This window comes from Triturus cristatus, chromosome 1_2 (genome assembly GCF_964204655.1).
Source record: "Triturus cristatus chromosome 1_2, aTriCri1.1, whole genome shotgun sequence".
Taxonomy (NCBI): domain Eukaryota; kingdom Metazoa; phylum Chordata; class Amphibia; order Caudata; family Salamandridae; genus Triturus; species Triturus cristatus.
In genome coordinates, this window is record NC_140580.1 from 432,817,257 (window position 1) to 432,844,325 (window position 27,069).

The window sequence follows — 27,069 nt, forward strand, 5'->3', positions numbered from 1 at the left end:
TGTGCCCAGTCCAGTCAATGAGTGAAAAGTGCGAAACTGACTTACCTGGATTTCAGCACTGACAAGATCATTTTCTTTGGGGTCAAGTTGCTGCTGTGAAGGGGGCACTGGAGAAAGGGCTCCACATGGGAGACTGAAGGGGAAATAAGGAAATGGGTGAGTTTGCACCCTAAATCCTTCGATCTCACCGACTCAAAACTGGTGGTCTCACCACCACAGTCGGCTTGACAGAAAGGCAAAGTGTACTGCCCTCCGACAGCTGCTTTCCCCTACTGCCGTTGCGGTGGCCTCGAATGGCTGGCAGCTTCAACGGTTCTCTTACCCCCAAACTCGTAATCAGGGCCTATGGCTTAAGTATAACTACACAGTGGCGATCACTACTGAGCAATATATGTATATAGCTTCAAGGTGCATAGTGCATAAATGAGGAGCAGTTAATCTATACTCACCAGTGTACTAACCTTCACGATATTTTGATCATCAATATGTTTGCTATGACAGTTTTGCATCACAATAGTTAATACACAAATTTTGACATACATGCGCCCTGACAGATCTTCACATCATCGAAAAAGATGACAAGCATGTTTCTCACTTCCAGACCCCGCGGACTAATGTTAGATTTGAAATACTATTTCATAATTTTGGTGAGAAGTTTGGTTCTGAGAAGTGTTCTGCAATACTTTTCTAATTTATCTCAGTCGATTTGTACAGTTTGACTAAGTCCATTTGTGCCGGAGCAAGCTGTACAGTTGTTGATGGCCCCAATAAGGATGGACCACAGATTATTTTGCAATACACTCTACAAAACTTGTCTGAATGTGTCTTTGTGCCATAATCTGCAGGAGCATTCAAAGCAAAATGGACCAGATTCAACAAATTAAATTTGGTCGTAAGCTAAAATTTACTTTCAAATGTACATTTTGTACACCTGTCAGGAATTTGATTCCTGGCAGGCATGAATCCAGTTACTGCTGTGGATTTCTCCACCAAGAGATCGTATATGTCGTCTGTAGTAAATCTCACTCAAGGATTGGGGAGGGGGTGCTTCCAATGTCTGTTTACCACTGACATTTGCTAATACCTACAAGCGTACGTTTGTCGATATTCCCAAACTCCAGTCCAATGCCATTAATCCCTGCCTCCCTTTCTGTGATGGAAGAACAAACCCCCATAGAACAGGTGGGTGTGTTTAGGGCTATCCCAACAGGACATAGTGTTTTCACACCGAAAACAAATTTGCGTTTTTATATTCGGGATATGCAGAGTCGTCCACTATAAAGAATGGCGCACAGAGCCCTTGGAAAAAAGTCCCAAGACATTCCCGCTAGCGACCTTGGAAACCTCCACCTGGCATGTCTTTTTAACTCTACTACTGGTAATATTTGTGAATAAATAAAAAAATAAAAAAACATGTGACCAGGTGGAAGTAAAAATCTCCTCCCCTAAATTTACACTTTCTTCTCAATGTTTGGTATGACCACAGTGTGTTATAGAACAAAAACAGTGTGCAGTGTGAGCATGCTGTAGGCATTGGGACTCCGCTGCTCTGCCACTTATAGCTCAAAACAACTCTCACCCTATTCTCAATAGACCTGGATATTAGTACCACAGAAGAGCAAACATTGGTTCCACTGAGTAGAGTATCAAACGAATATTTTGATAACCAGGTATTGACAGCAATATTATGCTGATTAGTTTCCATGGATGAATCATCGATAAAGAGACAGAGCAGTCAACTGGAACAGATCAGCATGGATCGAGTCATACAGTTTGTGTGATCTTGGCAGAACGTGATTGGAAATGCAGCGGGGACAATGCTTAGTCCAAGCCCAGTCCTGCGATACTTATAAAAGGGATTAAAAAAAAGAATAATAAGAACACATCAGACTATATGATCACTGGCCTTGAACAATACTCTTACAACTAAGACACTGCTGCTGATTTTGACATTCATTGATGTAACAAGCTTGATATTAAGCTACATTGAAATCGCAGCAACATATGGAAAGGCTACAGATAACTAACGCATGTGATGTCCGAGACTAACAAGTGTCTCAAAAATCACACCAATCATAAATGCCAATAATGCCAAAAAGCATAGGACTCTGACATTTAGAAACAACCAATTTAGATGCAGAAGTACTCCTAGTCATTTTATTAAATATGGTAAATAAGTCTCAGGTTATGATTTCCTGAATCAATGACCATGCAAACCAATATATGGAAAGAAATGGGTACATGGTGACTCCTGCTGGCTTGGACAGTGCACTTCTTCATGTGGTGCACATATTAATGCAAGGGGGGGGGGGGGGGGCTTTTCACATATACTCTATGGAAGGACGCAAGGAAGACAAAGGAAAGCATGCATATGCCAGACACGTGAGATTATGACACATGTCAGATAAACAGGTAATCCTCATTGACTGGCTAAATATAGGCCGTGCTCTATTTACAGAGGGATATCCAGGATGATCTATTGTAAGGCATCAGCAAAGGCACGAGTCCTCTGCTAGTGAAATAAGCCCTAGGTGTCCTCCCCTTCAGCACCACAGATTCACCTGCGACGCTCCACATGTTGCATGGCACCCGTGGAGGGCAGTAGCATTTCGTAGAAGGTAGGGTCAGGCACGCACCCACATAATAATGCGCGCCCTCCCCGTTAAAATGAAACTGGCAACAGACAAGATTGGCAGGCCAAGAGATTGCTTTAAAAACAAAAGCTTGGCTCATGTTAATGATCAGTGAAAGTACCCCTGCATGGTAATTTACAGAAATGTACATCATGTGGGGAATAGTCGTAATGCAGCCCGGCCACTCTAATATATGCATTAGTGAAATGCATGTTTTATTTGACAATTCTCATTTATTTGTATACTGGATCTCTCTCTCTAACAGAAACGTTGTTTCAAAACTTTTCAAGCTATTCTTCCTTAAAAGACTCATCACTCCTGTGACCCACGGTTTAAATCACCAGCTCTCTTCTTCATTTTACCCACAGGCCTCGGGGCTCTTTCATCTCTCTGGTGCTTCGAAGGGACTTAGGAAGGTGGAATTAGTTTATAATAACAATGACATACTACGGCTAATACATTGCCATGTATGGGGTGGGGGAACTGACACAAGGAAACTGACATAGGGGCCCTAACCATCACACCATTGCACTAACAAGAGGGCTCCAAAGCTGTCAATTGCACACTGCTGCAGGAGCACCAACACTGTGATACTAGGACACTAATGTAGGGATACAGACAGAGGGGTACAGGTGAATGTGTACTGTCAAGACGAACATCACAAATGCTTCGAAGCCTTGTCAGGGGTAGTAAGCGCTATATAAATGCAATTAGAATACAATACATGAAAATCAATGTTGACACTAGCACACCGGCGTAGGGGCACAGACACAGGAGTACCGATACTGACATGGGACCAGTGACACTGGAACACTGATATGGGGCACAAACACTACAGCTGGGACACAAGCATTGGCGAGATCACTGGGACACTGTAACAGGGATGCACAACACATGGGTACTGACACTAAGATAATGGCAGTAGGCCACAATACCAACACAGTGACATGGCATAAGGACCCTGACTTTACGTATGGGACACACGTTTTACTGACATGTGGATACTGCCAGGTGGGCTGACACAAGGACATTGACATGGGAACACTGCTCCCGGAAAACTGGCACAGGGGAACCAACATTGACATGGTGATGTTGACATAGGAATAGTGCCAATGGAACTTTGACATTGGTCATAAATATTGACACTGGAACACTGACATAGGACACGGATATAGCAGTACCAGCAACCACAAGGAGACCCAGTCACAACAGCACTAGTACTGGGACACAGACACTGGGAAGCTGGCACAGGAGCACAGATGTCACCATTTATTTGATCAATGATGTCATAGAACATGTCATGAGTGATATGTGAAGTCATAACAGTGTATGATGTGGACTGGAGTTAAACTTACTTGAAATAATTATAACTGATGAATTTCAGTGTTTTTTCAGTTTGCAATGTTACATTTAAACTGACATTTTAACCGAGCCATAATGTCACTTTAACCTCTGCATTTCCAGTGAACTTCTGAGGTTTTTTTTAATGCAAAGTGAGATATTATTATCATTCCTAACTATAGTATCTGTTTAGTCTTTGGGTTTTCATTGAATTTCTAGGTTTTTTTTATTAAGGAAAAGTACTATTTTATTACCATATGTAACAATGCCAACCATCCACATGCCCCTCAGCTGTGCACAGCGTGGGGTTGGCCTCAGGGCCTGGCCTGCGGCCAACCTCTGAGATCAGCCAACCCCCCTTTGGTCATGCGCAGCCTGGTGACCAATCCTTGCATCCAACTTCCCACATGGGACCACCCTTTGCTGCACTTTGCCTTTGGCTGCATTTAGCATTGGTTAGCCACAGGGCTAACCCATTGAGAGTGATAAGCCCACCACAGACACTCATGCCCCCCTTTAAAAAAATAATAATAATCCGTTCCAGCAGGGCTCTTGCGGGAGCCAGCGTGATCCCTGAGCTTCCAACAAAGTCCTGCAGGAATTTTCTTCCAGTGTAGGTAACTCTGGGACCCAAGGGTCAGGGTACACATACCCTGACCACTTACATCTTGAGGTGGATTGAGTCTGTGTCCTGAAAAGGAGGTCACAACATTTCTCTTCATGTCGAAGCCTGGTAAGCAGCGTACAAACTCCCACGGAACTCATGGGAGCATCTCGCTCCCACGGAAGTGAGACGACCGACAGGAATAGAGGCCATCCTGACCAATAAGATTGCTCAATTTTTTTAAGTTGTGTGCCCGCAGGAGTTCTGTGAACCCAACTGCCCAGATATACATAAACTTTTAACCATAATTTTTCAAAAACTACTGAACGAGTTTACACCGAAAAAAAACCCAGATTTTCTGGGTACAGATCTAGCATTCTGCCCAATTTCGTGTAATTTCGCTCAGCCATTTGCGTTGAAGCGCTGTTCAACAAACCCTGCGGACATTCCAGGGGAAATTGCAAGTTTTCTGATGAGTCGTCAAACAATGTCAAAGTTATTAGCAAACTAAAAAACGCTTTTCATATAAGTAGGTCCTAACTGTAAACTACACAGGATCGTCACTGTCTAACATATATATATATATATATATTCACTTAAAAAACCATAGGTTTCACACATGTTATAGTTAGCTGGACATTTCACTCATAAAAAACCAATGAAATTCCCCCGTTATAGTTACTGCAGGCAACTATAACTCACGCGACCGTAATCCTCTGCTGATGCTAATACTGTATTTAGACACTTATTTACCCATGTCTTCTTCCATTAATCTTTAGCTATACATATATTACAAATATTTATTTTTCAGAAAGACACATATGTCATCAGTGATGTAATATCTGACGTAATCAGCAGAGGATTGCGGTCGCGTGAGTTATAGTTGCCTGCAGTAACTATAACGGGGGAATTTCATTGGTTTTTTATGAGTGAAATGTCCAGCTAACTATAACATGTGTGAAACCTATGGTTTTTTTAAGTGAATTTGCAAGGTTTTTTAAATGCTAATTCCTAACTATAACGTGTGTGAAACCTATGGTTTTTTCAGTGAATTTGTACGGTTTTTTAAATGCTAATTTATTTATGTATTATTTTTTTATATATATTTATTTTACAATAAACTACGTATTAAAAATTATTATTTTTTTTTTTTTTGGTTTTCACCCTGCGAATTATTTATTTTTTTTTGTAAAAAAAAAATTTTTTTTTGTGTGTTTTTCAGGGTGCGCGCACATTTTTTTTTTTTTGCCTTCGGGGTCCTTCAGGGACCCCCTGACAAAGGCTAGGGGGTCAGGAACTCTCTACCCTGCCCCCTTTTCACGTTCGCCACCTTCCTTTTTCACTCTCGCACTGAAAACAAACAAAATGGCGGCCGACACTTCCTGATTTCGACCGATTCGAACGTTGACTAACATGTAACCACCAATCAGAATTACGCTCGCGCACGTTAGGGTGCTCGCACGGTGCTCGCACGGTGCGCGCACCCTGCGCGCATATAGATATATATATGCTTTTAAATGCTATTTTCTCCGGAAATACTGAACAGATTTACACCAGACCTGCAAAAGGCACTTCCTTGACCTTATGGCTACCTCTCTGCCAAATTTCAAGTAATTCTGTTCAGCCGTTCGGGCTGTAGCTGTGTCTAAAGGTCCTATGGAAAAATGCATGGGAAAAACACGTTTTGGGACCCCCCTTTTATCTCAGCCCCCGCTTGACGAATCCCCCCGAGACTTTCAGGGTAGGAGCGGAGCGTAGCGCCCCACCTATTTTGAAAAATTCGCGAGGATTCGTCGACCGGCGCCAAAGTTATTCAAAATAGAATGTTGCGGATTTCCTATGGAAACGTGGTCCTAACTATAACTACCTACTGGCGACCGCCAGTAGGTAATATATATATATATATATATATATATATATATATATATATATATATATATATATATATATATATATATATAGTAGATAGTCATAGTTAGGACCGTGTTTCCATAGGAAATCCGCAACATTCTCTTTGGAATAACTTTGGCACCGGTTGACGAATCCTCGTGAAATGTTCAAAATAGGTGGGGCGCTCCGCTCCGCTCCTACCCTGAAAGTCTCGGGGGGATTCGTCAAGCGGGGGCTGAGAAAAAAGGGGGGTCCCAAAACGCGTTTTCCCCATGCAATTTTCCATAGGGAGCTTTAGTCCAAGGTACAGCCCGAACGGCTGAACAGAATTACTTGAAATTTGGCAGAGAGGTAGTCCTCAGGTCAGGGAAGGGCCTTTTGCAGGTCTGGTGACAATCTGTTCAGTAGTTCCTGAGAAAATCAAAAGTAAAATCATATATATATATGTGGGTGGAGCCTAACCACACATCTCATCCTGAGATCTGATTGGCTGTCAGCACTTCCTCCAAGAATTGTTAGCAGCCATCTTGGGACCAATATACATGATAGCACCTCATTAAAAAGCATTGCAGTTAATAAAAGGTTTTAAGACTTTAGTTACATTATAAATCATTTGTTGATGGTACCATACTCATTTTAGGAATTGTGGTATGTTCGAAGGTGATTTCACCATGTGAAAAAGCCTTCTGCTGGGATATCATGATTGAGAGAAAAATATTTTCTCATGCTTTTCCCACAGAGGTTTGGAAGGTGATCTATAAGCTAAACTGAGAGCTTATTTTCTGTAAATTCACATTATCTTTCTCAGTCATGTGAGAATGAAGTCTGACATTCTCAGTAAAACATGTACATCCAACAAGGGCAGAGACTGTCAGTTGAGTCCTTTGTGTTCTACTGCAGCTTCCCAGAGTGTTCCAAAGAACAACTAGAGCGCTAACAGTCCTACTTATGATAAACGTATGGCACACCTGAAGCCATCTTGCTTGGATTAAAGTGGTAACTCTTAAAACATTTAATTTAAAAAGGAACAAAATGAGGGGGTTCATTTTTCCATAAAAAGTATGATTAGTGCTGCCGAAAGAAAAATTAGGGCACATTTTGAGTGACTTCTAAAATCCTCTTCTATTTCATTAAAAAATTCTGACATGCAGACTGAAACATGCACTTTCAATACCAGCAGCAGTTTTCCCTGGTGAGCAGTAGCTTTACTACAGTGATCTAATGAGCAAAAAGAGTGCTAACATTCTGAATTTATGGCAAATGTGTGACACATCTGAATGCCTTCTTGATGGAATCAAAGTAAAAAACTGAAAGTATTTCCTACTGAGGAGACTGCAGTAAATGAGGAAATTAGGAAACTTCATAACAAATAAGTCTCCCAAGATGGCCACCAGAGACAAAAGAGCCCAAATGTAGCCCAAATATCACCCAGATGTAGCCCAAGTATAGCCCAATGACAGAATGTCCCAGAGTGTTCTTAAAAACAACTAGAGCGCTTACTGTCTTCATTATGACAAAAGTAAGGCACACCTGAAGCCATCTTGATTGGAATAAACTGGTAACACTTAAAACATTTAATTTAAAAAGGAACACAATGAGGGGGTTCATTTTGCCATAGAAATTATGATTAATGCTGAAGAAAGAAAATGAGGGCACATTTTGAGTGACTTCTCAAATCCTCTTCTATTTCATTAAAAAATTCTGACATGCAGACTGAAACATGCACTTTTAATACCAGGAGCAGACTTCCATGGTGAACAGTAGTTTTACTACAGTGATCTAATGAGCAACTAGAGTGCTAACATTCAGAATTTATGGCAAATGTGTGACATATCTGAATACCTTCATGATGGAATCAAAGTAAAAAACTGAAAGCATTTCCTACTGAGGAGACTGCAGTACATGAGGAAATGAGGAAACTTCATAACAAATAAATCTCCCAAGATGGCCACCGGAGACAAAAGAGCCCAAATGTAGCCCAAAATCACCCAGATGTAGCCCAAATATAGCCCAATGACAGAAGTGTGCAAAACACTTATTATTTTGTGTTTTTGCAGTGTTATATAGTGCAGACTTGTCAGGTATTGGAGTGCTTTACATGAGCATTGGTTACATCACACAAGAACAAATTCATTTTGTTTGTAGACATGGGGAGACTAAGTGATTTGACCAGAATCACAGAATGTCGAGCTGAAGCAGAAACTCCAACCTGGTTCCCCAGTTGCAAAGCCTGCAGTTCTGGAAGTAACACCACATCCTCTCCCCGAAGTGCAACATTTAATCAAGTGGTCAACTGGATAAAAAAACATAAAGATAACAAATAATTGCTTTGTCGCTATTTGAAAACTCAGAAAATATGTCCTTATTTTAGTCTTTTAGAGCACTAACCATAATTTTGATGCCAATAAGACCCTCTCATATATGTAATTTCTAAAGGAAATGCTCTAGGTATTACAGTTTTGATCACATCAAGATGACGTCAGGCGTTCCACACTTTTGTAATAAATATAGAATATTAGCAATCTAGTTGTTCATTAGGATACTGTTGAGAGGCAGAGGCCAGGGGCACGGACTCTGAAAATTGAAGGCAGGTAGGAGGGTGCAAAGGCAACAATTTAACCACACTCAGCAGGCAGGAAGGGCCGTGGCAGCACAACAGACTATGGAGGGCAGTGGAAAGGGGGGCAGGGGCAACAAACCAACAATACAGGACTTGCAAGAGAGGATGTGGCAATGTAATAGACCATTGTGGGCAGAAGGAAGAGGCAATGGTAGTACAACCATACATGCCAACAGACCCGATTCAGCCAGGAAACGTCCAATGTTTTTAAGCTCAAATGGGCTTAATTTGATCTGTCTCCTGTCTACAATCTCCTCTTTTTCAATGTAACTCAAAGGGGAAAATCAATACCCCAGTTTTTTTTCAAAATCTCCCTCTTACCAAGTTCAAAATGTTCGCAAGTATGGTACATTGGATCATGGAAGGAAATGGGGTAGGGACATGGACTTGGATAACAGAGGACAGGAGGGACATGGAGAGGTGCACCAAACTGACCCTGCAGGGCAGGCATCAGGGTTTGCAGCAGCACAATACACCACACAGGGCATGCGGGACGGGAGTGCAGCACAACAATCCATATAAAGCAAGAGGGAGGGGACAGGACCATGCACATGGACAACAGAGAACAGAGGGGCAAGAGGCAATGGTAGCTAGCTGACCATAATGGATAGACAGGAGAGAAAGCTGCAGCATAACAGACCATAAAGGGCAGGAGGGACGGATCAGGGGCATTACAATGGAACAGACAAGCCAGGAGGGAGGGAGTAGGGGTCTGCACATGTACATAGAGGGCTGGGGGCAAGGGGGCAGGGCAGGAGCAGCAAGATAGCCATGGAGGTCAGGCAGGATGGGCACTAGAAGCAAGACACACCATGAAGAGCAACAGTGAGACTGTGATGGCATACACACAGACCATGGAGGGAAGGTGGGAGGGGGTCAGGGGCAGCTAACTGACCACACAGGGAAGGTGGGAGGGGCCATGGCTGCACAGAAGACCATGCATGGCAAGTGGGAGGGTTAGTGGCAGCACAATGGCTATGATGGGCAAGAAGGAGGGTGCAGGGGCATGCATAAAGGACGATGGAGGATAGAAGGGAGGGTCAGGACCTGTGCAAAGACAAGAAAGTTCAGGGGAAGGGGCTTCACAACAGACCGCATGGGGCAGGCAGGAGGAGCAGTTGCAGCACAACAGACCAGGGAGGGCAGAAGGGTGTGGCAGTACAATGGACCATGTAGGACAGGAGGAAGAGGATAGGGGCATGGCATGTGGACAGGCAGGGTGGAGGTGGCAGGGACAGGTTACAGTCATCTGACAATGCTAGGCAGGTGGGAGGGGAGTGGCAGCTCAACAGAACACTCAGAGTAGATAGGAGTGGCAGGTCCATGGAACATGGTGGGCAAAAAGGATGGAGCAGGGGCATGCACAAAGACATCGGAGGGCAGGGGGAAGGAGAATAGGGGCAGCAAGCTAAGCACAGAGTTTAAGCAGGAGGTCAATGATGGGGCATAGAATTGGGCAATAGAGGGCAGGAGGAGTGGACTGGTACATCATACTAAATTGAGGGCAGTGGCAGCACATCAGACCATGCATGGCAGGAGGGAGGAGGCTAGTCCATGGATTCACACAACAGAGGATAGGGAGGAGGGGGATGGGGCAGCAAGCTAACTGTTCAGAGAAGGCGGGTATTAGGAACTTTATTGTTTTTAAAACGTGTGTCTGTGCGAACTACTTAAAATATGAACAAGTATGCAGCATAATCTCACTTTTATTCAGGAAGAAGAGGACGTTTGTGACTGTGACTCTGGGCTCACTTGGCAGAAACACCCCCTGACCCTCCACCCCCTATCGCAAAATGTAATGCCCGTGAAAAGGGTAGGTGAACACAGTGTTATATAGAACATAGTCCTGAGAGCACGATTGAAAATGAAAACTAGATATAGTGTATGGTTTAAACTATGCACCAAAAGGTGTGATATAAGATGAACCGGGCGTGAAATATAATATGCAATACATTGTGCGCAATGACAGATTCATTGGAGAGCGTGAGATAGCACAGGCACTAGCGCGTGCTATGCGATATGCGCCTTGGAGTGTAATATGCACAGGGCAGTATTGTGTAACCTAACTAGTCTCTAAAGTTGTAATATAAAATATGTGCTGGGGAGTGTAACGTTGCATATGCACTGTGACAAAGATATGGATCCCAGAGTGTAATATGTATGGCATAGCACTGTGCGTTATAACATAGGCATCGAGGAAGGCACGTTAGATGGGGCAATATAACCCGTGCGAAGACAAGTGTGGCATGACATATTCACGGGGTGGTGTTACAGTGCACATGGGCTAGAGAGTGTCATAGCATATGCACTAGCTAGTGGAATACAACACAGAGGTGTGTGGCACTCAGCAGGCAATGGTGGGTGTACCACAGCATTGGGCTCTGCCAGGAGCGCGCTGTGACTCTCAAGTGATGTTCGTCCCCTTTCCAGAGAGTAAAATAAAAAGTATTACACATCCGGCAGTGGATGTGTGTTTTATCAACCGTGAGGGGGGTTTCTTGCATAGTTTTGGTCGAATTTTTGTCGAATCCCCTTTGAATGGCTTGGTGTGCATGTGTATTAAATGTGCCCGTCAATAGCTACCCATGTTTGTATAAATAAACGACAAGGGTGTCTACCGGGATTAGGCACGGTAGGGCATCAGACATGTCAGAGCTTCACTAGTGGTGTAAATACATTCCACGTGGATTCATTTTATGCATAGTCGCCTTTTAATGAATATCACGCAAATCGTCATGGTGATAGGTACGTACGGTTTGTCCAGCATGTCCTAGGTGTGTCTATAAATATATATATTTTTTAAAATAATAAAAAACAGTGGCCGGCCCTGGGGATTGGGGTCAAAAAAATATAATTAGGAGACAGGCCCTGGGGGATGGGGTCATCAGGGCCAATACATTAGAATAAGAAGGGGAACCACACAGCCCCCCTTCTTAAAAAATTTAAATAAATAAAAGACTGGCATCGTGCCGGAGGCCACGCCCCCTCCTTGCAGCACTCTGCAAACGCGCCCCCTGGCGAGTTGTAAGTTGGGGAATTAATTCCTCTTCAATACTGAGGGTCCCTGAGGGCCAACTAGCCCAACAGGCATCTCCAGTATGCGCCAGGGAGCTGCGCTGCAGACAGGTGTTCTGAGGCCAAGCCCCTTTTTACACCTCTCTGCAACGCAGCTCTGTGGTGCTTACTGGAGGTACCTAGTGGTCTAGTTTGACCCTAGGGACCCTTAGGATTCAAGGGGACTTAATCTCTCAACTTAGAACAGCCACAGGGCTCGTTTACACAGTGGTGAAGGGAGGGGACGGGGCCTGAGGTGACGTGTGCAAACACGCACTATGGCACGTTTTAAATTGGGGATATAATTTCCCTTCAATACTGAGGGCCCCGGGGGCTAACTAGCCCACCAAGTGCTTCCAGTAAGCGCCACTGAGCTGCATTGCAGAGAGGTGGTCCAGGCCGTGCCACTTTTTACACATCTCTGCAACGCAGCTCTGTGGCACTTACTGGAGGTACCTAGTGGGCTAGTTGGACCCTAGGGACCCTCAGGATTCAAATGAACTTAATCTCCCAACTAAAAACGGACACAGGGCGTGTTTACACAGTTCTGAAGGGAGGGGACGGGGCCTGAGTTAACGTGTGCCAAAACGCCCTGTGGCCTGTTTTAAGAGGTGGTTTTAATCGCCATGCCCTATTATATACAAGGGGCTTACAGAGGAGGTAATGCTAATCACAGGGGGACCCCAACGCATAATGTTCCCTAGTGTATGTAGGTGTTTTCACTGTTTTCTAAGTGTCTTTTAACATAGCACTGGCTCTAGGACTGGTTAGTCAGACTCAGTTACCAGCAGTATCCGTCTGAAAAAGTTGAGGGTACAGGATGATTTTGCAACAAGGCTTCTTTCTGCTCTTCTTTTTGTTCTTTCTGCACGTTATCCTTCTTCCTGCACTTTTCTTCGTCTTTGAGGACTTCTGTTGCTTCTTTCTGCACTTCTTTTTTTTCTTTCTGTGCATTTTTTCTTCTTTCTTCACATGTCCTATCTCTGTAGGCATAGTTAGAAATTAGCATTTAAAAAACCTTTGAAATTCACAGAAAAAACCATAGGTTTCAGGCACATTATAGTTAGGAATTAGCATTTAAAAAACCTCAGAAATTCACTGAAAAAACCATAGGTTTCAGGGGTGTTATAGTTCGCTGGACTTTTCACTTGTACAAAACCATTGAAATTCCCCCGTTATAGTTAGTTCAGCTAACTATAACTCGCGCGCCCGCAATGCACTGCTGATGACGTCACATATTACATCACTCATGACATGGTCAGTGACATCACTCATGACATCACTGATGACATCTCAAATGACATCACTGATGACATCACTGATGACATCATCCTTGTGATAGAGTGGCAGACCTCCTCTCACCCTAATATAACCTTTGATACACACATTCAAAAATAGAGACTAAAATTTTCAAAACAATGGACATACCAATACCAGTTACAACAACCTCTTCAGTAATTCTAAGATCCACATACACATCCACTCATTCACCAACAGTCCTATACAGTCACTCATACATGTACTCACTCATCATATGTACTCATACACCTATACATCCTGTTACACAATGCCACTCATCCATAGAGTTACTCACACACATAGTCACTCATGCTAATAAAGAATCAAACATACATTTACTTGCATATACAGTTATACACACACCACCACACTTACTTCTACGGAAACTTACACATACTTAGTCTTTTAAACAATCACTTATAGAAACACATACTTATTCATACAGGAACTCTTTCAATCTCTCACTCTCACATATACTCACTTATATACACCAATAGTCACATATACTAGTTTAAAACATATGTAGTTACTCATAAAGACACTATTGAGACAGTCATTCACTCACTAACACACCCATACACACACTCATCCTATGCACTACGTAATACCCCCCACCGAACCATGCAGACACTCAGACTGATACTCAAAAAACCAACTAATAACCTATATAGACACCCATGTAGCTACTCACCAACCCATGCAGCCACTTATACACAAAGTGAGAGACTGATACAGATGTTTACATATTTAAACATTACTCACTAAGCCATGTATTCACTATGATACACTTAATCAGTCAGCTACACAATCAATTTTTCAAAAACAAATCATCCATTTAGACACTTATATACCCATTTATTCTTCCATCGACCTTGAGATATACATATATAAAACATATTTAATTTTCAGAAAAACACACATTCACTGGATGATGTCATCAGTGATGTCATCAGTGATGTCATTTGAGATGTCATCAGTGATGTCATGAGTGATGTCACTGACCATGTCATGAGTGATGTAATATGTGACGTCATCAGCAGTGCATTGCGGGCGCGCGAGTTATAGTTAGCTGAACTAACTATAACGGGGGAATTTCAATGGTTTTGTACAAGTGAAAAGTCCAGCTAACTATAACACCCCTGAAACCTATGGTTTTTTCAGTGAATATATAAATATATATATATATATATATATATATATATATATATATATATATATATATATATATATATATATATTCCTTGTGCCTGAGTGTGGAGTTATGAACAGTAAATCTAATAGCTTTCATGATATTTTGGTAGTCGATATTCTGTCAACAATAATTTGGAAGGTCGATATTTTTGGCCTTGATATTGTGAAATACAACAGGCCCAGGGGCCCTCATTATGGGTTTCGCACAGTCTCTGACACACCTGCTATTAAAGTTACTGGTCCTTTTGGGATTATGAGTAGAATGGAAGCCATGTAGCCTCCCACTCCACCCCCTCCAAATTTACCCGGTGACTCTGGTTGCTTAAAGCAGCATAGTCCTAGGCAAAAGTTTGCCAGGAATGAGAATCATCCCAGAATCAGATGTGTTGAATCTAAATCTCTCTAGTAAGTCCCCATTCCTGATTGGATCTTCTAGGTGCAACTTTTAATGGGCCACATTTTCCTCCTCATAGAGATGCCATTTACAGCTTGTAACTGTATCTCAAGGAGCCGGAATTACAAGATCTTTCAAGGGACCACTCGAAATGAAGGACATGGAGGCCATATTCTCCTTCATGTACTTCTCCAAGCGCTCGTCCTCAGTTTAATAAACTTCTGTGGACTGTTTGCATAATGCCTACTCTATTTTGTAATTTTTTACATTATTGTCTTTGGGTCACAAACCGTTCTATAATTAAAACTGCAAAGAGATTTAGATTTAATATATTTATATTGCTTTCTGTTTAAAGACCTTATAATCTTTTTTTATTTCCCCCAAAGCTGCTTATAATTATACTCCAACATCTTTAATTAAATTGAGGAGAATGCTCTAAATATGCTGTCAGATTAAAAAGAAACTATCCATACTTTTTCAACCAACATCTTTAAAATATGTAAAATCTTATCAAATCATTAACTATTTTACCGAAATTTCCACAATTTTGTGTGTTCATAAATTCTGGATTCTTTTTTGCAAATCTCTTAAGTACTCATATTTATGCACAGGATGAAACTTCGGCATGAAAAACAAAACTTACAATATTCTTCAAAGCAAAGGATCCCAGATTTCCTTTGGGTACTGGCTATCTTGCCAACGTTAATGTTTAATACCAAATTGTTCAAGTACAATGGAATTCATACATAAATTATTACTGGTAAAGTAAGTACTGTACATATAACAGTGTGATGTGTGTGATTGATATTATTTTTTTTTTTAAATATAGAGCATCATACCACATTTCTGCTTTTTGGGTCTCACCTGAGCCAGCGCATGCACTGCTCTGGCGAGACATTTAGTAGCTGCTTCAAAAGTGCTACCTTGCCGGCCACCAGCTTGCTATTACGCGCGTGCGACGTGCACAGCACTTTTTCCCATTGCGCGCGTGCGTGCGCACCACTCGCGTCACCACTCACGTTTTTTTTTATTTTATTTTTGCAAGCACAGAGTACGTCATCGCGATCGTGATCACTTTCGCTTTAACCGTAATCGCGATGACTTTCGCGGCCGCGCGGCGTTACTTTTACGGCCACGCGGCCAATGTTTGTTTAGCTTTGACGCCTTGTGCAGAGAATACATAGACTCTGATTTAACTTTATCCTTGTGATCGTTTCTTAATAGTTAAGTTCATCCTGATTGCTGGCACCTTCCTTTTACTCTACTCACTGTTTACAGTTTTCAAGTGGTCCCCCAAGCGGCTGTGGAGGAGGAGGTAACATCTCCATTGGCTCAGCTCCAGCCACTCACAAACTCTAGTAATGGCAGTGGACCAGGCAATTTTTTATCTGCAAAATTGTTTTCGCTGACATGACAGGAGCAGTTTCGGCAATAACCATTGCACTATACCATTGCAGCAAGATGGACCCGGCACTGTTTTTTAAATTTTCCATTGTCAAACCCTCAAAGCGGAGGATTGTCTTTGGAAAATGAAAAATCATTGTCACTGGTGCTAAGAGATGAAATACAGCGCATAGGGAACATTGCTGTATTTTTTCCTGCCCTGTACATTTGCTGTTTTTGGCGCTCCAGACAGGAAGTACCAAGACAGACACACCACCCCACTTCCAGTATCCACATAGTCTGAGATACACATTTTCATGGATTTACCAATGTTGTAAATATAATTTTTGTGGGTGCTCTATGTTGTTTCTGAAGACGTCACTGAATGGTGGCATACAAATGGTATACAAAGAGGAAAATAAATATTTCTTTCATGAACAAAAGAAAAACAACAAGCATTGGCATAGCCAATAGGTCTCGCCTTTGGGACCTTATAAGTGCTTAGCCATGCAACAGTTGATGTTGTTGCACCAAGGATATTGTGCTGCATAACTAAATACTTAGAAGGTCCCAAAAGCGAAACCTATTGGCTATGCCAATGCTTGTTCTAAATTCTAACCAGAAATCTTCATCATGTTGAAAAGCACCATCTGACCTCTTGTCAACAACACTGGTCTTCAGACAACTAATCCAGCAATGAGCTACCTTGCGACCAAGGCATTTAGGACTGCATATGCCACTTCCTAGAACCGGCATGGCAGCAAATGGAGAAAAACTGAAACAGCTGCTTTGAACCTACTGCGCTCCCTCGCAATACACTTTTCCCCTTTGGACTCAGTACCACAGCAGGGACCTTGCCATCACATAGAAATCAGGATATGTTCAACCCACCAAAGTCTAATCAACACATCAATACACGATCATCTGAAATTCACCTCCCTCCAAATGAAGGTCGTACTGCATATGATGCAGAAAACCCCTAACTGTAGAACAACTAGACCATGCATAAGTTCCAACATGATGTAGTAAACCCCTGCACACTGCAGCAGCCAGATAATTCTGAGGTAAGCTTAGGATTTAGATAAACACCTACTGACTCACCACAGTTGCTACTAACTGGGTTAACCACCAAAATCATTACCCACCACAGGTCAAATAAGGACTACACAAGATAAAAACATGCACACACCTTGTTCTCCCCTACTAGCCCTGTGTGACTAACCCACCACCAACCACCTATTTAAAGAGTATATTAAATTCCACTCTAGAACCTTACCACTTCAAAATCAAACTCACATACTACCCAAACCCCCTCCCCTCCTCCTTGAAAGATGGTCAACGTCCACTCCCCCAAACTGTATTAAGATGTGCCTTTAATGAACCACAGACTCTGATTCTTGTATATTTATATCTTTTTACACCTGCTTAGATCTCACCTGCACGTGTGCATGTGCTCCGGGCACATGTGCTCTCCTTTACGGGAGATATTGTTTGCATTAGGGAGCGGAGCCTGCCCCTTGCTTACCATTAATTTGGTTCATTGTCACTCTCATTTGCTACCTTCTAATCAGGCTAGAGTGGCCTGTCTTTACTTCTTCTTTCTTCAGGAGCACAAACCAAGTACTGATGTAGTGAGTTCCTACCTAGGCCAACTGTAGTTCTCCCTTATTTTAGCCTAACTTTGTAGGCCACATTTGCTTTGCAGAGCCACAGGTAACACATTTATTTTGTGCCACAATATTATTTCTAATGAGATTCAGTCTGAACATTTTGGTCAAGGTCAAACAACATTGTGCCCTGTTTTACTGTACTCTGCAAAGCAACATTTCCTAACATACAGACACGAAAAAGTGCAGATGCTATTTTCCAATATGGCACTTCTTATCATATAGCCCGAAATGTGCCCTTTGAAAAACAAAGAGGAGGATTCTTGCAGAGGGGAGAGGTCCCAGGATGGGTGTGCTATCTTTGCGTAAATTGAGATGCAGACCACCTAACTACAAATGCCAGGTATGGGGGATGGTTCAAATCCCACAAATCTCTGAAGGTGCAGCCCGTGCAGGTAAGAGCGATGGGGCAGGGTGGGGGTAGTCGACAGACGACGATGAGGGAAAATAAAATTAAAAAAAGAAAACCACTTACCTTGTGCTTGCCGCATTGCTGACTCAGTGATGCGGGGAGTGCAAGGTAAGTGGTTTACTTTTTTTATTTTATTTTCCCTCTTCATCGTCTGTTGACTCCCCCCCCACACCCTGCCCCATTGCTCTTACCTGCACAGGTCACTCTTGGATCTATGATTTATCGCTGTGGTCACTTAGTAAGGATAGGCTTAGGCAGATATATCATTTGCCATGGTAGGGTTTTTCATTGTATATAGTTTGCTCGTAATGTGGATTACTTTGCTCAGCTGTATTTGTTTTCCAATTTCAGCACAGTTGCTTCATGATAGAACACATTAGTTTCAATACATATTTTTAACTTTCCTCGTGTCTTTCTTTTTTTTTTTATGGATAGGAATGAGTGAGAAAACGATAGGTGACGATCTGTTTCCATAGTTAGAGAGTTGTGTTCAGGGATGCCTATTTGCCTGCTACTCCACGAAGGTTAGGAGGGCAGGTAAGGCACTATGAGCTAGTCGGATTGGGGCCCATAGGTACTGATATGGTCTGGTGACTCAGTCCCTATATTCTGACATCCTCTGATCCCCGGCATAGTTCTGTTTCCAAAGAGAATCCCTGCAACAGATTGCTTCAGATTTAGTAAGGTCCTTCCACTTCTGGTGCAGTGATTGGGGTACTATTTTTTTTAATTATTTTTTTCTTCTCCCCCCAACCCACACCCGTTGTGTTGCTTTTTCCCCTCCCACCCGCCAGTGTTGCTACTTATCCCTCCCACTCCCATCTGTGTTGCTTCTAATCCCTCCCATCCCTGTCCGTGTTGCTTCTTATCCCACCTCCCTGCCCAGTTCCCATTTCTTTTTCAACTCCCACCCACCACGTCCCCATCCCCGTTTCTTCTTCACATCCAAGCTGAAATGCTGTTTTCTCCAACTCCCTCACATCCGATGTTCAGACATACATTTTGTCATCATTCTTTTCCCCAAGCAGTTGTTGTCAGGCTGCAATGATGCTTATATTGAATATGCATTCAAATATCTTTTCAGATTGTTGTGTTTACTCATTATTCTATAGTCCTCTTCCTCCATGCTCCTTCGCTGAATTCTTTGTATGTTGTGGACTATGTGTCACGTAAAACAGCTTTAACCAGGCAGCCATACCAAGTACCACGCATCAGGGGTTAGACTAACGTATTTTAGTGTTGGTGTGTGCATCACCGTACTAAAATGAATTAGTTATGCATTGTAGGGCCCTGGCAAAACCCCACGAGGTCCGCTCCACAAGGCTGCATTTAAACAAGCAGCGCGGGAGCAGAGTGCACTGTGCCGCCAGAGAAGAGCCTGATGTATCACAAAATACACCGGTGTCTATGTGTTTGTTACTTTAAACATCATTCATGATGCAAACTTCTTTTTACAGTGCCATGCTAGGAGTGGTTTCACTTAAGACCAGCCCGGCCTTGAGTCTCTGGGTGTACCTAGTGATCTCTCAGCGGGCCTGTCTCTGAACTATGTTCAGACACTATTTACAATTTCAGGCCAGAATGTGCCCACATGTCTTGCCTGTGTTGTTTTTTTGCAGCAAGCACCACCCTGCAGTGAGCATTTTGCAGTGTCTGATTGGCCACCTGGCTGAAGCATGCACTGAGGCGGCAATTTTGTTTTTTATTTTCGCTCCTGCCACCAGTGGAGACAAGTGGCGCCTCCTGTTCGTAGTTCAGCAAGAGACCGACTTTGGTTGGCACCATCAGCACTGAGCCAATTTAGCAGGGCAGCGATGTTTTATGCACTCCAGCGCTATTGGCAAATGCTTCCAGTGACCAGTGACTAGGAAAGAGCTTCATATGGGTGAAGTGTTACTGTGTTGTTTTACAATCTACAGCCCAGGAGAGCTATCTCTCAGAAACGTAGCACTGTGCTGTGCTGAGGGAGAGCTGGCCAGCTCCCCTCACACTCCCATCTTAGCACCTCTATGTACACAGCCTGGCACGGCCGAACACCGTAGAGGCACCATTCAGTGAGCTTGGTGGGGGGTGGTCCAGGAGGCCGGCTCAGTCTGTAGCATGTCTTAAATTATTTTTGTCTACAGAATTACTCTCTGGAGTGTTGTCTCAGTACTTAAAATAGAGGGAAGACACAAATTACAGTGCCATTTAAGTGTAGATGCGTCTGTGTCCGATCACCAGTATTTTATCATGCTTGCATTATGTTTTCTGGGTTTTAAATTAGTATTGTGAACCTCATTCACTCAGACGTTTTGCAACTAGGGAGTGAGCCCGGCCTGTGGCAATAAATGATTATATGGAACATCTATTTTTGTAAAAGACAGTGTTAAACCTGGACAGACAATTAAAGGTTGCCCCGTATACGTTTTGTCCTTGTGCACCTTTCGCCCGGCAGCACAACCCACAACTGTAAGTTGCGAAATGTGTACTCTTCAAAGATGTGCAGAATCTAGAACTTTGAATCATTGTGCTTTAACTAGGAATGACATGGAATATCATTATATTTCTAATTCCGTACATTCTGTTAACTTAAAACTTCAACAGTTTCGCACAATCTGTAGGCTCTATTATACTCCAGATGAAATTACCAGGGCCGGACTGGCCGTAGCGGGCACCGGGCAATCCCCCGTGCGCCGCACAGGTGGGGGCCGGTTTTGGGCCCCTGGGGGCCGTTTTCGTTACAGGGCCGTTTTTTTGCAAAATTGGCCCTGAAACAAAATCGGCCGAAAACCTGCCCTGGCAAAAAGCTCGGCGGCACCCCCCCCCCAAACCCCCCCCTCCCTGATCACTTTGCCGGGGCCGGTTGTGGTTCCCAGTCCGGCCCTAAAAATTACAAAGTGGCAACATCCGATATTAGCGCAAGTTGGCGGAAATACGGAGAGAACACGCTGTCCTAAATTTGATCAAAAAGCTGCTGATATTTTACATGTGTTTTATCTTTGCCCTAAACTGATAGATTTCTGGGTAAAATTTACACAATATATTGGTCAATGCTTGAATCTTGATCTAAGTTTTTCTGGCAAAGAGATCATGCTGGGGGGGTCAAGAAATGTGAAGATCCTTATATGGGATGCTTTATGTCAATTCTATTAGTTACGGCTCGCTTATGTATTGCGAGAGAGTGGATTAGCCCTCACTCTCCTTCACTATATGATTGGCTGACCCTTGTAAAAGATATCTACGAGAAAGAACGTGCACTTGCTAAAACTTGTTTGATCCGTTCAATGCTTAGATTCAATCGTATCTGGAATTACTTTGAACGTTAGTAAGTGTGGTTTTTTGTTGTTGTTTTTTTAGGACCTACTCGAAATATGGTTATAATCATCTGTATGGTTTATTTTACTCATGCATATCTATTGTGCTTTATCTATGTTTGTTTACTAAAAATTGTCCGTACACCTTCTCTCAAAAATAAAAAAATAAAAATAATAAAATAAATAAATAAACATAAAGCATTTCGAAATAGTTAGTCATGCCTACACAGGTGTGCACTGTCTTGTTGACTCAAAAAAAAAAAAAGGAATATCATTATATTTTAAACATGAATGTTGTGAAATATCAGACTCTGACAGTAGCTTTCATGGGGCCACAGGCTTTTCCAGATTGTGCAGACTTGTCAGGTGGAATTATCTAGTGTCTGCGTTTACATATACCGCCCTGTTTTAACAGCACAGTTTGATCTTTTCTCATAGATGTGACACTTATAGGCAAATGTGTCTTTCTAAGCCAACACCATTGAATTTTGAGACGGAGGTGGCCATGCATTTAAGAGGAAAAATACAATTAGCTGTCCTACAATGCAAAGTTATGGTGGCAGAAAAAAAACATAAGGCGTGTGGGTCACATCAAGTGAGGCTTTGAGATCAGGCCAAACAAAGACTTATTTTGCCAGTTTCATCGTGTGCAAGATTATTGCATAATTTGCATCACGTGTTCCTACCTGTAAGTGTTTGGAGTCAGGGCACAAGTCCTAAAAAAAGAAGTGGGGGGACTAACCAAGTTAGGTAGTATGCAATTGAAAGCATGACGCGTGCCATTTAAAGAGCAGGATGTCACGACGCGTGGTATTGCACGTGACATCATAGGAAGTGACATAACAAGAAGTGACATCAGATATTAAGACTTCACGCATATGTTTATGAGGTATATCATGAGTGTATTTAAGCGCATTATGAGATTTAACATATGAGATTTTGCATTGGGGTTGTCCAAAAAAGTGGCGCAATCCTGACGCAAAATCTGGGCCTCCACTAAAAGATTTTTTCTTTTTTTTAAAACACTGTCACAAAGATATTGGCTACCAGGAGATGCATGGCAGTAGATCTGTTCTGCTTAATTGGTTGCAACGTCTGCATTTTAAAATATTTGATTGGGTTAAGGCATCTGCTGCAGAGGTGCCCAGTAAATCTCAGGGAATTGTAGTAATGGTGAGATAACTCTGGAGGTTAATGCATTTGTGGGAGAGATATGGGTTTTGTGAAGTCCCAGATTTGAATCAAAGTAGTATAGAAGGTTAATGTGGCTCCTGCTAAGCACATCATGCAACATGCAGGTGGCAGGTATTTATTTTATGCAGATAGGTAAGTGGGTTACTGCTTTTAACACAGAGATCCTTTTGTCACCTGCAGTTCATAAATTGTAATCCTTCTAATATAGCACAGTGAGATATGGATATGTGACTGCTGTACCTTGTGACCCTGTCTCATGTCATTCATCTTGAACATTGATTTACAAACTTACATGATTTATTGTCAATGTATAATGTGTATGTTTTGTAAAGAGCTCTGACACCCTGCATTGGGATGCGTAGCGCTATAAAATAAATAAAACAGTGCTATTGTAATTGCTATTTGTGCAAATAATGGGACAGACCAACACATCTGACATTCTTAAAGTGCATGCATCTCTTATATACAGCGACTGAACAAAGTCAAAAACATGCCTCTCTTACGTATCTGTGAAGAGATAACAATCTGTGTGCCTTTGTTTCCCCTCTGTTGCATTTACTTTTAAGTGAGAGGTTCCAGACTGGCTCTAGTCAGCATATTCAAACAAAAGGAGGCCTGTTGGCTCCTTAACTTCAGCATTTATCTTTGGCCCAGCTGGAGGTGAAAGAAAAGCCCCCGCTGCTGTACGTATCCCGGTGTCTGAAAATTACACCTGGACAAGTTCAACATACTTCTGTGGGGCCCATCTTCTTGTCCACCACCTCAAAATAGTGGTTGAACGCCGTGTACCTGCGTGTACCCCCAACTTGTGCCCTGTTTGTAGTTCACATATAGCAGTTGTAATTATTGGCACTTGAGTGACATTTGAGCCGATTGTATTCTCTTTGTTATGTTATGTTATGTTATGTTATAGGGTTCTTATAAAGCGCCTATCACCACCGGTCTCTAAGCGCTAGACAGAAAACCAAGAACATAATGACGCCTCAAAAACCATCTGCCTGCTCCAATTAGACCGAAGATATTACCTTTCCGAACAGATATGTCTTCAGTTTTTTCCTGAAGGAGAGTAGGTGAGAGTCTTCCTTCAGACTAGATGGAAGATCATTCCAAAGTTGGGGAATGAGTACTGAGAAAGCACAGCCTCCTTTGGTTTTTAGATTGAATCTGGGTTGAACCAGATTTGAGACAAACCCAGAGCGTACGGGTCTACCGGGAACATACTTCCTCAGGCGCTGTTTGACATATTCTGGGGCCTTGCCAAAGAGCGCCTTGTGGGCCATGCAGAGGCCTTTGAATTGAACCCTAAGCTTCACCGGCAGCCAATGCAGTTGACGAAGAAGAATAGTTGCGTGCGAGCTTCTAGGAAGAGAGAAGACCAGTCTGGCTGCGTCGTTCTGCACAACCTGCAGTTTCCTCATCAGCTTCTGTGATAAGCCCAGGTACAAAGCATTACCATAATCGAGCCTCGAGATGACAGTCGCTGACACGATGGTTTGCAGCGTGGAGGCTGAGAGAATGGTGGTAAGCTTGCGTAACTGCCGCATCACGGCTGTGCAGGAACCCACCACAGCCGACACTTGAGGGGCCATGGTAAGATCCGCATCGATCTTTAGGCCAAGACTCTTCACTACTGTGCCAGGGATGGGAGTTTTGCCGAGTTCTGGGGGCCAGTACAAATCATCCCAGGGGTTGGCTTTGTTGGTGAGTACCAACACCTCCGTTTTCTCTGCATTTACTTTGAGGAAGTTGTTGGTCATCCAGTTAACCGTGAATCTAAGAAGATTCCTAAATGATTCTTGGGCCTCTGGCGTTTCTCCCAACCGCACCAGTAACTGCGTGTCATCTGCGTAGTTAAAGACCTCGCAGTTCCTACGCATGAGTTCTTCCATCAGAGGTTGCAGATAGATGTTAAACAATAAGGGGGAAAGTGCGGACCCTTGAGGCACCCCCCATGTCACATCCTTAATCCCGGATAGCTGGTCCCCCATCTGAACCCTCTGAGTGCGGCCTGATAAGAAGGACTCTAGCCACTTGAATGCCTGGCCAGCAATCCCCAGCTTCGCGATACGGTCCAGCAAGATGGTGTGGCTGACCGTATCGAAGGCTGCCGATAGGTCGAGCAGAATCAGAGCGCAGGGTTGTTTATTGTCTGCTCTGATTCTTAACTCGTCGGTGACCGTGGCCATAACCAGTTCTGTACTGTGTTGTGGCCGGAAGCCCGCCTGCCTGGCATGCAGAAGATGGTGTTCCTCAAGGTAACTTGCTACTGCGTTCAGAACATGTTTTTCCAAGATCTTACTTAGAAAAGGCAGTTGAGAAATAGGCCTGTAGTTTTTCAATGCCTTGGGGTCAGTGCCCGCTTTCTTCAGAAGTGGGGAGACTCTGGCTTCCTTCAGAGATGCTGGGAGGTAGCCTGCTTCCAGAGAGGCATTCAGTAAATGCAGTAGCTGCGGTTGAATGCCTGGCAGAGCCAGTTTGAAGATTTTCGGAGGGCAGGGATCACTGGAGGATCCTGATTTGATGTGACTAACCAGTTCTGTCAGGTGCTCCCCGTCGATATCCGGGAAGCTAAGCAAAGCCCCAGCAGACTGCAGGCTGTCTGAACAAGGTTGCGATGGTAAACTATCTGAGGGCGTAGTAATATCCATCAGGATATCCTGCACCTTCTGGAGGAAAAATCCTTGCAAGGTGTCACAGTCAGGCTGGCCTAGGCCGCAGCTTTTATCATTCAACTGCGTGAGTTCCCTTAGAATAATAAAGGTTTCCCTTTGTTTATTCGTAGCCTCCCTGATCCGGCCCTCATAAAAGGCGGATTTCCTAGCCAAGATGGCCCGTTTGTAACTGGCTAAAAGAGCTTTGTACGTTAATGACTCTGCAAGCCCATAATCCAGTCTCCATCTTCGCTCCACCTTCCGGAGAGCTTGCTTCTTTTCCCTGAGGGATGCGTCAAACCAGGGAGCTCCTTTCCCTTTTTTCCGAGTGAGCTCTAATCGTTCTGGGACAAGTTTATCTAAAGCAGAGCGAATCCAGGTCGTAATGATCGTGGTCTCTACATCCAGGTTCTCCTGCTTCATCTTCGGAGGGGGGAAGGAGAGTAGAGTTGAGACTAAAGAATCAGCCTCAATCTTCTTCCAAGGGCGAACCTTCCTCCTTGTTTGTGGAGGGGCCGCTACTAAGGGATCTCCTGGAACCCAGCACTTAATCAGATAGTGATCTGACCAGATACAAGGACTAACTTCCAGGATTTTCATCAGTGGTAGGGAGGACCAGACAAGGTCAAGAGTATGGCCCTTCTCATGGGTGGGGCCTTTTACAAGTTGGTTTAAATGGAGAGTGGCAAGGTTAGTTCCAAACTCGGACGCAATGGGCCGCCTCGGAGTCTCGTCCCAGTGATAGTTAAAGTCCCCAACCACTACCAGGGACTTATATCTGGATGCCAGATCGGTCAACAGTTCAAAAAAAGAATCATTAAATTCCGGCGAGCTCTGCGGAGGACGGTATACTAACAGAAGCAACATACATGAGGATTTCAGTGATATTTTTATCCCTAATACTTCTGCACCAGCACAGTTTTCTGCGGTGATCTGAGTTACCTTAAGATTCTTTTTGAACATGATGGCTACCCCTCCCCCCCTACTGTCCTTTGGGCGGTTATACCACCGAGCATCGAAGTTAGGCGGTAAAGCTGCTATAATGTCCGGTGTTGAAGCAGTCCCTAGCCAGGTTTCTGATAGCGCGAGGATGTCTATCTCACCCTCGTCCAGAAGTGTGAATACCTCTAAATGGTGTTTATGTAAGGATCGTGTGTTGAGTGTGGCAATTATCAGACCTTGTGAACTTGTGGTGCCAGATCTATCCTCTACCTGCAACAGGTCTTCCGACCGAAGGCTGGCATGCGTTATCTCATCTAGCGTAGTTATCCCTTGTCGAAGAGATCTGAGGGTAGCAGGAGTGTAGACCCGTGGCCGACCAGGGGGGGTGGCCCTACGGCCCGTCCTGGCCCGGACGGGCACAGACGGGCTTTCCTCTGGGGCTCCTCCGGCGCGACGCTGCGCGCGACCATAGTGGCCTCTAAATAGCGTGTGGTAGGC